This window comes from Acomys minous (assembly GCF_964271855.1).
Source record: "Acomys minous genome assembly, chromosome: 1".
Lineage (NCBI taxonomy): Eukaryota > Metazoa > Chordata > Mammalia > Rodentia > Muridae > Acomys > Acomys minous.
In genome coordinates, this window is record NC_140483.1 from 113,042,372 (window position 1) to 113,056,506 (window position 14,135).

At 41.6% G+C, this 14,135-nt stretch overlaps 1 long non-coding RNA gene across 1 annotated transcript in view; it reads right to left on the reverse strand.

Moving 5' to 3' along the window:
• Nucleotides 1-7,008: 7,008 nt before the first annotated feature.
• LOC311600708 overlaps nt 7,009-14,135 on the reverse strand; it is a 28,901-nt gene continuing 21,774 nt past the window's right edge. The window contains exon 3 of the long non-coding RNA XR_014780323.1: nt 7,009-10,159. This is a non-coding gene — a long non-coding RNA (uncharacterized lncRNA). The remainder of the gene's footprint in view (nt 10,160-14,135) is intronic.

Below are 14,135 nucleotides of genomic sequence, written 5' to 3' on the forward strand. Positions count from 1 at the left end.
AACTCCAGAGTTTCTCAAGTAAAAGACACCTCTGCTGTCTAAAAACAAGGGAAAGGAGTTACTCTATCCCAATCAGTATTCTGCCCTCTATTAACTGAATGTCTGAATCAATTAAAAAAAAAACCAGAAACCCAAAATAGAACAAAGAAGAAGAGCATGCTCCCAAGTCAAAGAGAACTCTCAGAATTATCTGAAGACCTTCCTGTTTCTTCAGCTCCTAAAGCAGCATTCAGGGCAATTAGGTAAGTTGTTTACCAATGCTGGCCGTTCCTGACAAACCCAGGGTGTGTGCCTTTTACAGAAGCATGTCAATCAACAGGGCTATACATAGAACAGAGGGGTTTGTTCAGCAGCCAATGGGTCCCCACAGAGAACAGGCATACAGACTGACCAAAGAGAGGAAACGCGTTTCCCTGTTTCCTTATTTGTAGGCAGGCAATGCATAGTCTGTATGCAGTTGGTTGACTATTCGAATAAATACTGAAAAAACTTAAATGCTCATTGGTATGTATAATGTCACTATTACCAAGAATGCCGGTATTATATGTGTTATACTTAAGGGAATCACAAGTTTAAACTCAAAAGGAATTAGCAAAACTAAATATAATTCCTGTATAGTTTGAAAACCCATACATTAACTACTGAATTCAGTTGGACTATGTCCAAAACACAGATTAGCAGGTATTTGTGCAATGGTAATGGCTTTCTCATATTTCCTTAATGATGTTATAATTACCTATGGAAATACAGAAAGCCACTTCCCATCCGCCCAACACAAACATGTCACCTCCTGTTTTTCATTTCCTCACAGTGCCAGTTAGCACTTCTCAATATTTTCTGGGCAGTCATCAGTCCTAAAGTTGTTTTTTAAAGTTTCTCCCTTAAGGATTATCTCATAGGCTGGTACATTTGCATAGGAGGTAACAAGGCAGGTTGCCCCTTGGCAGTCCTGGAAGAGCTTCTGCTACACCGCCTGAAGTGTGCTAGAGTGCCTTGGCCTTTTCTGATTCCCTTTGCAATGAGTCCATACAGAGTCCCAGTGAAAGTCTGTCCAACCTCTGCCAAGCCAGGACCAGCTTCTCCCTCTTTCCCTTCCTTGAGTTTATGTACAAATCTGCATGGGGACAACAGGGCTTTCTTCATAGGGCTGCTTTAGGGTACCACTCAGATAACCCAGTGAAGAAGTCCCTTAGAACATTACTCAAATTTGACCACTATTCTTTATTTGTCCTGATGCTATTTAATGTCAGCAATCATAATGTTTCCTGGGTTAGCTATTGAACTTCCATATCAGTGATCTTTCTCTTGGTGCCACTTACTGCCCAGTATCAAAGTCTCCCCATGGCATCACTTCCTGGTTACCTCAGGAGTCACTGGATCATTGTGCTCACCATGCATGGGGCAACCTGCCTCCTTTGACTTTGAGGCATGCCATCCTTTTGCATCCTTCTGCTTTGGGTTGGGAGAAGAGGAAGTGTAATCCCTCTCACAGAGAGATTGTCTCTGCTTTATGGTCTAATTACCCAAAGAAATATCAGTCATGTGGACAACTGGCCAGGACCATAGCTCTGTCTACTGGTTTGTCAGTCAGTGGACTCCAAGTGTGAAGCACCTGGTGGCAACCTGGCCACAACCAACTCCTGGCCTGCCTGAGATGGACAGAGAGGACAGGGGCCGCTTGAATCCAGGTTTGTTTAGACCAGCTCTTCTCAAGTCTTTAAAAAACAAAACAAAACAACAACAACAACCAAGCTCTTTGTTATTTAATCAAATCAATTTGAGGGTTGTTTATTTTTAACCTTTCAAACTGGAGACCTTATTGCTATGGCAACTTAGGAACCTCAGTGATCAGACCTGCCCCTGACCTTTGAAGACTGTAGCCTTCTGGCGAAAATGTTGCACCAAGTACTCCCTTTTTCTGAAATTCTTTTTCATTGCTTTGCTTGAATAACTTTGATTCATTTTTCAAGAACCGCATCTGGTAAGCGAACCCTGGCTTCTCTTGACCCCTTCATACCACATATATTACATACTAGCTGGCAGTGTACTTGCTGGGGACTCCCCACAGACTGTAGTATCTCTGACATTGGTATTACACCTTTCAATGTTACAACACAAGAATCTGTATCCAAGCACTTTTGTACCTTAAGGAACAACTAACGCCTCAGAAATAGAAGATAAGTGATTGCCTCAATAATTTAAAATTTGATTTCTGGGTGTCTTGGTTAGTGTTATTATTGCTGTCACAAAACACCATGACCAAAAGAAACTTGGGGAAGAAAGGGTTTATTTCATTCATTGCTCCATATAACAGTTCATCATCAAAAGCAGTAGGGGCAGGAACTCAAGCCAGACAGGAACCCGAAGGCAGGAGCTAATTCAGAGGCCATGGAGGAGTGCTACTCTTAATGGCTTGCTCCTCATGATTTGCTTAGCCTGTTTTCTCATCGAACTGAGGATCACCAGCCCAGGGGTGAAACCACCGACAATGAGCTGGGCTCTCTCTCATCAATCACTAATTAAAAAGATGTTTTTACAGGCTTGCCTACAGTCCAGTGTATAGATGGTTTTTTCTTCCTTTTGGAAAAAAACCTTTTTATTGACTGTGAAATCTACACCATGCACCCCAATATCACTATCCCATGGTATCTGCCCTTGCAAGCACCCCCCAAATAAAAGGAAATAGAATAAAAAACATCTTGTTGTAGAAGCTGTAGTGTATCACAGTGTGTCACACAGTATACCCTTCTGTCCCCACACATCTTTACTTGCAAATGTTTCTAGGCCTCTGTCTTCTGGTACGGTATCTATACTGGATCCTCTCAGACCTTGATACTAGACTTCTCTAGAATATTTTGTTGATGCCCTGTGCCATGAAGATCTGCAGGACTGGCCCTTTCATGTGCTCCAGTAGATCATAGATGCTCCAGCAAATTATAGATGGGGTAGGTGTTGGGGTGGCCAACGCCAAAGCCCTGGATCTGGGTCTGGGAGGCAGCTGAGTTGGTCAGTCCTCTAGCTCTCTTTTGCCCACACCACCAGGGTGAGTTCTCCAGCCCTGCCCCATCTCGCTCACCCAAAGCTGCAGTCCACAAGGGGCAGGCCTCCTGCTCTCATGACCTCAGTGGTGGCTAGAGGCATTTTCTTAATCGAGGTTCCCTCCTTCTCAGATGGCTTTAGCTTGTGTCAAGTTGACATAAAACAATCCAGTACACTGTGTTTAGAAATATCACTTTCATTGGGTCAGTTGTAGCCAGGCATGGAAAACACTGCAGTTATAAAGGCCAGATGGTACCTCCCAGGATCCACAGAAGGTGAATGTGGAGACAGAGAGGAGAAATCAGATTTGAGGTATTCAAAAGATAACATTGAATATTGAAGAAATATAGGATAAAGACAAGAAAGAACCCCAAATAAGTCCAATTTCTGGAGTCAGGAAAACACAGAGAGGAGGTATTTTGAAGTTAAGGAAAGAAAGTATTTTCTTAATTGTCAAATTAAGATATATATATATAATCTTAAATATATCTTCCATATATATATATTTTCCATATATATATATATATATATATATATATATATATATATATATATATATTCCCTTTAAGAGGTACAATACAGTGTGGTCACAAGAGTTTCTAACTACTTCTATTTTCTAATTCCAGAAACTCTCAAAAACCAAAATCTTTCTCAGGCCCCTCCCTGCCCCATCCTCTGGCCTCCAGCAATGACTAATCTCGTTCTGTCTCCAAAGATTTTTTTCTCTTCTGGGAAGTTCATGTACCATGCTACATCTGTAGCCAGTAGTGTCTAGGCTCTCTCACTTCTCATGGTTCTTAAGTGTTATCCTTGTTAAGCCTAGTCCTGGTGCTTCAAGCCATTTTGTGGCTAAATCATTCCCATTGTGCAGCTGTTGTGCGGTTTGCTGTCTAGCTGGTGGATACTTTGGTTGTTACTACCCTTTGACTATTGTGAACTGTGCTCTGCAAACATAGAGCAGGTTTTCATGTAGATGTACCCTTTGGTTCTCTGGTTATGTACCCCGGGGTGGGACTCTTGGGTTACATGGTAGCTCTACATTGACCATCTGGAGGAACTTTTATTTGATACTTTTGTCAATGATTTGGGAAGACTCCCTCTTTCCCCTTAGCCAGCCTTAGGCACCCTTTGTTATAGACTGCTGTTTTGATGAGAGAGCAATTTTAGTTAATGATTTTGATTTGCATTTCCCTGGCCAATTATAAGGATGAGCATTTCTTTCATGTGTTTTTGACTATTCCTGTATCTTCTTTGGAGAAATCTTTCCCTGGCTAGTTATAAGGATGAGCATTTTTTAAAAATGTGTTTTGACCATTCCTATCTTCTTTGGAGAAATATCTCTTCTGAGTGTGTGTGTGTGTGTGTGTGTGTGTGTGTGTGTGTGTGAGTGTGTATGTGTGTTGTCTATTTTACTTCACAGTCTCGTTTCTGTATCTGTTTAGCACATTCTGGAAAGTTTGAAATTCAAAAGTGCCAGTCCTCCAATTTTGCTCATTGTTCCTAAGGTCATTTTGACTTGTCAGGGATCCATGAATTTGGATATAAATTTCAGGTTCTGCCTGGACCTTTGTATAGTTAAGTCAGCTGAGATGGTAGGAGGCCATCTTAGCTTCTTTTCAAGTTGCTGTGATAAAGTACCAGGACAAAAAGCAAGCTAGGGGACAAAGGGTGTATTTTAGCTCATGACTCCAGGCCCAGCCCATCACAGCAGGGGAACGCGTGGCAGCAGCATGAAGCAGCTGGTCACAGATCGTCCCCTGTCTTCAGACAAAGAGGTGCTCACTGCTCTCCGTTGTGTGCGGTCCAGGATCCCTGGCCCGGAGTGCTCCAGGCCACAGTTAACATGAGTCTTTCCATATCATTTAATGTAACCAAGATGGTTCTCCACAAACACACCCCGAAGCCCACCTCTCAGTCTGTCAAGTTGAGAATGCACATTAACACCCTCATGTTGAATCCATAGAGTCATTTGAAGAGTATTTCCATCTTACAGTATTAAATATTTTTGGCTAAAAGACCTGGGCTATGCTTTCACCTGTTTAACTGATTCCAGACAGCACTGTTTTCAGTCTCTACTCTTATTTTCACTTATTTATTAAGTTTATTTGTAAATGTTTTGCTGTCATCGATATTGTGATGTTATAATAGAAATTTTGTAATTTCTTTTCAGGATTGTGTATTGCTGTTATAGAGAAATACAATTTATTTCTTTAAAGCAATGTTATATTCTGCAATTTTCTAAGCTCATTTATCATCTGGTAGGTTTTTTTAATATGTATTAATTCTGTTTTTGAAATAATAAATTTTAGGTAGTTAATGTGCTGTTGAAAAAAAGGCCTAGGCCTCAAAAAGAGTCTGAGTTGGCCTGAGCCATACCATTATTGTTTTGTTTTAACTACCCAAAAATCCATTTTTAAGGGAATGAAAAACTGAAAATTAAGTTTTAGAATTTTTTTTTTTTGAGACCAGTTAAAAATATCTAGGTCCATTAGTGGCATGGAGACAAAGAGGGAGGAGAATGTGGAGGTGTCTGTCTTCGCTTCCTCTTGATTTTCCCATAGCTGACATTCCTCCTCCTCCTGCAGCGCAAGCCCCATGGCTGCACAGCTGCCTGGTGACTTGCTGTCAGGGATGCTCTAAGGTAATAGGTGTTTCCTTTGGATGGCATCCAATACTGGGCAAGAATGTGTCTGCCTGAAATGACATCCCTCGTCAGGGGATTGGTCGGCTACAAGATGCTGAGTCCCCTTTGCCAAGGAATTCCACAGATAGCACTGATCTCCACATTCTAGTCTCCTGGTTCAAACAATATGTATTGTATGACGCCCAGGGTGCCAGTACTTGTGTAGAAACCTATCAAAACATTTTGATTAAAACTTGTGAACTGGCCCCAGGCGTGGTGGCACACACCTTTAATCTCAGTGCTCAGGGAGGCAGATGCAGGTGGATCTCTGTGAGTTCAAGGCTAGCTTGGCCTACAAGGTGAGCCCAGGACAGCCAAGGCTACACAGAGAAACCCTATCTCAAAACTAAAACTAAAACAAACAAACGAAAACATAACATCCCCCCAAAACTCAAAACCAACCAACCAAACAAACTAACTAACTAAAACAAAACCCCCAAAACTTGTGAACTCCAGAAATAACTCTAAGAATTATTTTTACAGGAAGTAGGCACACACATACTGAGTCTTCTTTATTTCTTTAAAAAGATGATGAAAAATTCTTAGTTTTAAATATATATAGCTACTTTTAAGCCTATGTATGAAAAATCATGACATTTGTGATTTTCATGTTTTAAAGTGATGTCTTAGTGATCAGCAATTGATTTATGTCTTCATCGGTGAGTCATATTGAAAGAAAAACAGTTTTAGACCCATTGAAAAATTAAACTAAAATAATCATAGTAATAACAATGATGTATTTATTTATTAAAGAAATTTCATGTATCCACCTACCAAGCCATTTAAAAATAGGTTGACTTTTCTCTAGATGAAACTTCATTGCCCTAAGTCCTGAATTTAAATTGTGGCTTAAACCATTCTTCCTGTCAAAGTCATCATTCCAGAGGCTGAAGTGTTGGCTCAGCAATTAAGAGCACTGGCTGCTCTTCCAGAGGACTAGGGCTCAATTCCCAGCACCCACATGATGGCTCACAGTCATCTGTAACCCCTCTTCCAGGAGACCCGACACCCTCTTCTGGTCTTCACAGGCACTGCATGCATGTGGTATACAGACACACGGAGGCAAAATACTCATGTACAAAAAAATTGAAAAATTTTAACTACAAAAAAAAAATCGGCCGGGCGTGGTGGCGCACGCCTTTAATCCCAGCACTCGGGAGGCAGAGGCAGGCGGATCACTGTGAGTTCGAGGCCAGCCTGGTCTACAAAGCGAGTCTAGGACAGCCAAGGCTACACAGAGAAACCTTGTCTCAAAAAACAAAAAAAAAAAAAAAAAAAAAAAAAAAATCATGTTTCAAAACAGAAAAAAAAAAACAGAAAAGAGCTTTGACTGTGTTGTTAAAATGTAAAAAGACCTATGTGACAACTAATTGAGGGAACATTTTTTTTGATGCTCCACCTCATCATCCTCGCTAAGTCAGGATCCTAAGTGTCCCCCCCCCCTTCATAAAAGGGATCATTGTATTATCCAATTCATTGAAAACCAGCATGGCTTCCTCTCACAACTATGACTAAAGCCGTAAACTACTATACCAAGTATCAAAATTATTAGTTATTCAAAGATCTAACTTTATAAGCTATGGTGTATGCTCTGAGAGAACATGGAGTAGCCCTCTCTCCCCGAATATTTGAGTCAAACTGAGGCTAGTTCATGCTCTCATGAGTTGTGGAGTCTGAAGCTATGGAGAGCAGGACAGGACAGGATGGATCACTGATGCTTGTGGTGCTCACAGATCAAGTCCCAGGTTATTAAACAGGGGCCAGGGAAGGAATTCCCAGAGTATCTGGGAGAGATGCTCTTGATAACCTTGTACGTTCTAGAATTGGGGACACGTGTCTAAGAAGCGGCCTCCTGGTTGCTGGTTTATTTGGGGGGATTTATCTTGTGCAGGGCGGTCCTCATTTGGCTCGTTTAGAGAAACTCAACGGAGCCAATTGCCCACCCAACACTCAGTGCTTACTCTCTGCTCTGTGTGGCCTGAGCTTACTAGGTAACGACATTCCTCCTCCCGCTGTCTTTCCAGATTTCCCAGTGCTTTCAAGGGAGGGGAGAGCGAGGGGCAGACCTGCTCTCTAACTGGCATCTTCTCTCGACGAGCATCCGTTCACCCACCTCATCTGTCTTCCTCCCTGCTTCTGGTACCTAACATATTTCAGTTGCTTTGAATGAGTTCTGGCCTTGGCATCTCCTAATCCTCCCTGCTGTCTCCACCTTAGCCAAAGCAGCCTCATTAACACCTTGTGGACACTTAGACATTGTTCCGGGTCTCAAGGAAGATCTCTGGTCTTGGAAATCTTATCACCCAGCAGGCTGAGTAGTGTATTTTGGCTGGGTCAGGCTGGCAATGATGTGAGTGCTTATTGAGAGAAAATAGGTAACGCAGTAGAGTATGCACCCTAGGGTTGGGAAATGGGGTTCTCATATTCTATTGCACTTCTTGATGGGGGATCTTATTGAAAAGAAAGCCCTCACTAGTGTATTTGAAACATACTTCTTTTTAAGAGAATGTTTTAAATATATTTTTATTTATCCTTTGAGAATTTCACACATGCATATTACAGGTATATTCACCTTCCGTCCTTCTCTTGATCCACAAGCCTTCTCAGGTTTGCCTATCTTCAGTATTGCGGACTGAAGGAAAGGAGGCTTCGAGAAAGTAAAGGAAGAGGAAAGTGAGGCGTGTGTGTCGTAAGCCAACCTCTCTGGGCTTTCTCTGCACCTGTGTGGGGCCTGCCTGGGCGGGCTCCAGGTGTGGTTATTCATTCTCCTGCTGCCGGGTCTGCCTTTGTGACGGCACTCTCGGCACTCTCGGCACTCTCGCCAAAGGGTGGCTGAGGCTGGCGGAATGAGTTAAAGATACACTGGGTGGGGTTCGACGGTGGTGTTTGCGCAAGCGCATAGGAAGGCCCTGTGCTGGCCTTACAAGATCTCACTAGAGGGACAACCGCTTGAAAGGTGAAAGGCTCAGAGCTGTCTCCCCTGGGCCACTTGTAATAAGCAGCAGGACTCAGATGTGGCACTCTACAGGTTCAGCCTTCGTTAGTTATGTGATGATACTTATCTGCTCCTGCTGGCTCCTCTACCCTGACCAATCCCATCCTTACATAGATTAGCCAGGGTTGACTGCTACAGCTGCTACTTTAGGAATGCCCATTTAGGGTAGTATAGAAGTCGAGGAGCTATGTGAAGATGTGTCCACTTCTCAGTTCACAGAGGGCTGCATCCTCAGGAACCAAGAAGCGACTGCTTTGAAACATATAACCAGCTAGTGGTAGAACATGCACACGTCCACTGTTCCGTATCTACAATGCTGTAATCCAGCGAGCTCTAAAAATACAGATTAAGCCCAGCCTAACTAGTTTCTTGGCTAGTCAAAATATGTTATTCCAGCCTGCACATTGCTTTTGCACAGTTCAGTGCGGTGTGACTCCTCCAACATCACGATCCTGCATTAGAGCTTTGTCCATCTGCCCGAGCCTGTTGACCTGCACCCCAGGGGCACCCACCGGTGGGTGGATGTTCCTGTCCATAAGCACCAATAGCTTTTCTTGACTGGCAGTAGGTGAGAGCTGTGCCCTTTCCCTCAGGCAGGCTCATCCTCCTGGGCCAAATCCTGCTAAATGAGTAAGCACATAGCAGAAAGTGAAAAGTCGTATTTGCTGTTCCAAGTTGCTATGAAAAGCTTTCCTCTCTGCACTCCAAAGAGCGTTCTTATAATGGGCAGTCTACTTCAGATGTGAGGAACACGTGGACTGAACGAATCCTTTGGTAGGTCCAAGATCCCTCAAGTAAAATTCTAAAAACATTAATAACAAAGATCCAGGACTGAAACTCACACAACTTTACAACCTATCAGACACTGAGGGAAATGGGTGTTAAGGTCTTGTTTCAATTTCATTTATTTTGCACAGTGAAAATATTCACATTCGTGCTCACATTTCAATGTTTGCCTGCAGGGTACTGTAGCAGACCTCTGTGCAGTTCATTGTTTTTCTAACAGGCCCAAAGGCTTTGAAATAAGCATTTGGATCTTGTAGTTGGCCAGTTATGTTGGCATATGGCTACACTGGGGAGCCTGAGACAAAAAGATCTCAGGTTTGAAAGCCAGCCTCAGCTACAGAGCAAGACCTTGTGTCAAATGCAATAACACCACAGAGTTCCCGTAAGCTGTTTATGCACGTGCCAGAGGTACACTCACTAGTGTACGGAGAGCACACCTTGTACCAACAAAAACATTGTTCCTGGAGGCTGGAGATACAGCTTAGTTGTTAGAGTGTTGTAGAATGCTTGAAGTCCTGGGTCAAATCCTCAGTACTCCTATACCAGGCCCAGTGGTACATGCAGCATTCGGGATGTACTCAGGATGCAGGCGGATCAGCAGTTCAAAGTCATCCTTGGCCAGCTGAGTTCAAGGCATGCCTCTGATACAAGAGCCCCTGTATATCAAAACAAAACAAAACAAAACAAAACGTATTCAGGGATGGGAACAAAGCTCAGTGGTGGACACTTGCCTAATATGTGAGGCCCTGGGTGCTGATTCCAGCAATGCTCTCACACAGTTATATAACATACTTTATTCTAAACAGAAGGATATCTGGCGTACATATTATAACACAGTACTTTCTAGCTGTGAAGTTTCTGATACCCAGAATGCTAGCTAACCATCTTTGTTTTGTAGATAAATATAATTGTCATTGCACAGATATTTTTAAAAACACCATATATTTAGTGTTAAATGCTTTCATATTTTATTTTAAATATGACTATATTTTTAAATGAAGAGATTTAGTTGGGCATGATGGTGCATGACTAAACCCTACTCTACAGAGCAAGAATTCATGCAGGGGGGTTGAGAATTAGAGCACCTGAGCTACGAGCTGTGTAAGAAGATAGCCAGGAAGGAAGGAAGGAAGGAAGGAGGAAGGAAGGGAAGGAAGGAACAAAGGAAGGAATGAAGGAACGAAGGAACAAAGGAAGCAGAAAGACATTAGAAAATCCTAAACATCACATTGGGTGAGGTGGCACACTCCCTTGATCCTAGCACTTGGTGAGGCAGAAGCAGGCAGAGCAGGCAGATCTCTGTGAGTTTGAGGCCAGCCTGGTCTACAAAGGGAGTCCAGAAAAGCCAAGGTTACATGAAGAAAGCCTGTTTTGAAAAACCAAAAACAATAATAACAACAACAATAACAACAACAACAACAAACCAACTTTATGTGAAAACTGTTTTTGACAGTGAAGAAGCATTGCTAACTCTTTCTCCAGTTTCTTTTCATTATCTTTTGTCTGTTTAAATGGTTTATCTGGGGCCATTGTGTGCAAACACAAGGCCAAGAAAGCCACTCAAACAATATTGTAACCAAGGTGGTATCTATGCTGATTTTTAAACCAACACCCCAAACTATAAAATTACATAAAACTCCATACATATTCCAAGAACATATTTGAGTTTTCCAAAGTTCTAGAAACTCTGCTTTGAAAGCCGTGTGGAAACTCAAGGCCGATCCAACAAATGTGTCTTAAGTTCTCCAAGCAGATGGACTTGGTCTAACCACAGGTCTGACCAATGATGGGTAAGAGTCAAACTATCCTTGTTATACAGTGGATGTTCAACATATTGCTAACGATGCCTGGCAGTGAATTCAGGTGACATTTTAATTAAAGCTGGTCAACTCATATGTTTGCTGGGGATTTAGTTGTTCTGAAATGTGAAACCCATCTTTTGTTGATGGAGAGGGAACTTCTGGAGACAATTTCTTTATTTTATTCCACGAACTTATGCAGAACATTTTGCTCATCACATCCATTTATTTCCAATTTAATCGGATTAGATGCTAGTGTGCTTTCTGTCACAGGATGATCTGCCTGATGTTGTTTGAAAGGCTGAGGGGCAATGGCGCTTGTGGAGAAAAGTGCACTTAGGTGGATGGAAGAGGACAGCAGCATCTTTCTGTCACCACGGTAGTGAAGAAAGTTGCCTCTGCTTTGAAAACCTGCAAGTTTTAATCTTGCAATCCACATTCACAAAACTGGGTGTAGGAATAAGGCAAGGCTTCAGAGACCCCTTAGGTTCAGCTTTTGGGCTTGGTATCTAGGACATTTCTCATGCGACTTTAAGTTTATTCCACACTATGAAAAGAGTGAAACACACACATGAGATGGGTTGGAAATAGAGGGTCCCTGGCTTCTTAACAGCCCCTAACTGTTCACCCTGAGAACATTATGAAAGACAGCAAAATTAAACGATGTTTAATGAAATTCTTGCAGAAAACTCAGCCGCTCTGCGGCAAATCATGCCATTGAGGAGTGAGTGTGTAGTGTTCTGTGAAGAGCATGAGGTTTTCTAGATGTGGGCAGGGCTCAGAAAGAGCATCCGTCCACACTGATGGTTCTTATTGTATGGGTTAACATTCACCACCCACCATCTTTAATATGTGGTACCACAGGCAAATTCAGTATTTCCAAATAGCATGAAACCATTCTAGCTTAAACTAATATGAAAAAAATATTACAAGTTCTAATTTTGTCTTCCAAATTTTATTTCTGTTTTTTTTTTTTTTTTGCTTGCACTAAATAATGACATGGTGTTTATTTGCCTAACTACAATTTTCTGTAGTATGATGCCACAAATGAAAATGAAGCAGAGCCATTGTGTTCAATATATGGTATTACTCCATTACTCTAATGTGCACATTGTAAAGTAGATCAATTTTGGAATTATCCCAGTTCTCAATATAACGATCAATACCAGGTATTGAGGCTAACCCCTGTTTTAACAACACAGGATATACACACACGCTATACGGTTCTGTCTCATCATCAGTCCTTTATGTTTGGTCAGTAACAACCTACCCGGAGCCAGTAGATCCTTCCCTGCCGTAATTCCATCTGTTTCCTTGCAAGAATTAATGAAAATGTTTAAAAATCCTCCAGTTTTCTCAGATACTTTATTATTTTTTAAGTAGATGCGAGAGGGGCAGGTGATTGCATTTGTAGCCCCGAAAGACAACATGAACAGGACAAAGGCTTCTTTCTCCAGTGTTGGAAAACTCAAATCTGAAACCATGTCCTCGTTGGTGTCGACTGAACTGTCTTTACAGACCAGCGATTTGAATCTAACTATATTGCCATGAGAAAAAGAGATCATTTTATCCTGCTCATCTGAGTCTTTTCTAAATGTGGTTTGTCTTCCCAGTGGGAGATTTTTATAATTCATTACTCTGTAAAAAACAAATGTGATGCTGAATAAATGGTTAGCGCCACCTGTTGGCTACTCAGAAGCACAGGCGATTTTTTTCACAATTCTTTTTCTTTTTTTATATGCACATTGATGTTTTATGAAAACCACCATAGTTCAATTCTGGTAATGATAGTGATAAATACAGAATTCTTCTAAGTTACAGCTTCTGTTAGTGTCCAGTAGCTCTATGTGCAGTGACAGTCTAAATTTCAATTATAAATGGAAATTTTAAAAAATTATCAAGTACAAGAAAGACCTTCATGATACCACACATTATACATATATATGTTTTTATTGTTTATCTTGAGTACATCAGATCACTTACAAAAATCTTTTGAAACACCATTTTTATTCTTCTTTTCTGGCATTTAAGAATTTGAAATAATTAAAAAATTAAATTCCAATACTTACCTATATTAAGGATTAGTGGGTCACAGATGATGCTCAAACAACTGAATTTGCACGTATGAAATAATAAAGTTGGATTCCTACCTTTAGCCAGAATGACATTTAACTCAATGGGTTTATTTACTTTTTTCCCTAAATAGGTTTATTTGTACAAATGAATATTTTTCAGCCTTTAAAGGAGAGACATTCTGACACTGCTGCAACATGGATAAGTCTTGGAGATTCTGTGCTAAGTGAAACTAGTCCTTTGTAAAGGGCCAATAGTGTGTAATTTCTCTAAGATAAGATAATCCAATTCACAGAGATAGAAAATAGAAAGCTACCTGTCCCTGCTGGAGAAAGCAGGAGTTGGGAGATGTTGTCTAATGAACAAAGAGTAGGAGCTGGGGACCCTGAAACAACTGCTCAGCAAATGGGAGCCCATTTAACACTGTACAACCTACTCTTTAAATGATAGACAGCTGGCCATGGTGGTGCACATCTTTAATCCCATCACTGGAGCCCAGCCTGGCCTACACAGTGAGTTCCAGGACAGTCAGAACTATGTGAGAGACCACAACTCAATACAAAACAAACAAACAAACAACACGAGGCAGGGGGTTGGGGTGGGCCATAGAGACAGGCATTACAAAACAGGTAGCAGTAAGGACCACCGAGACTTGGAAAACCTAAACCCAAATGTATGGGTAGTGCATTCACAATGGTGCAGCTGCTGTTAGAAATGGTCTAGATGATGCTTAGATGGTTGCACAGTCATCATATGGCCA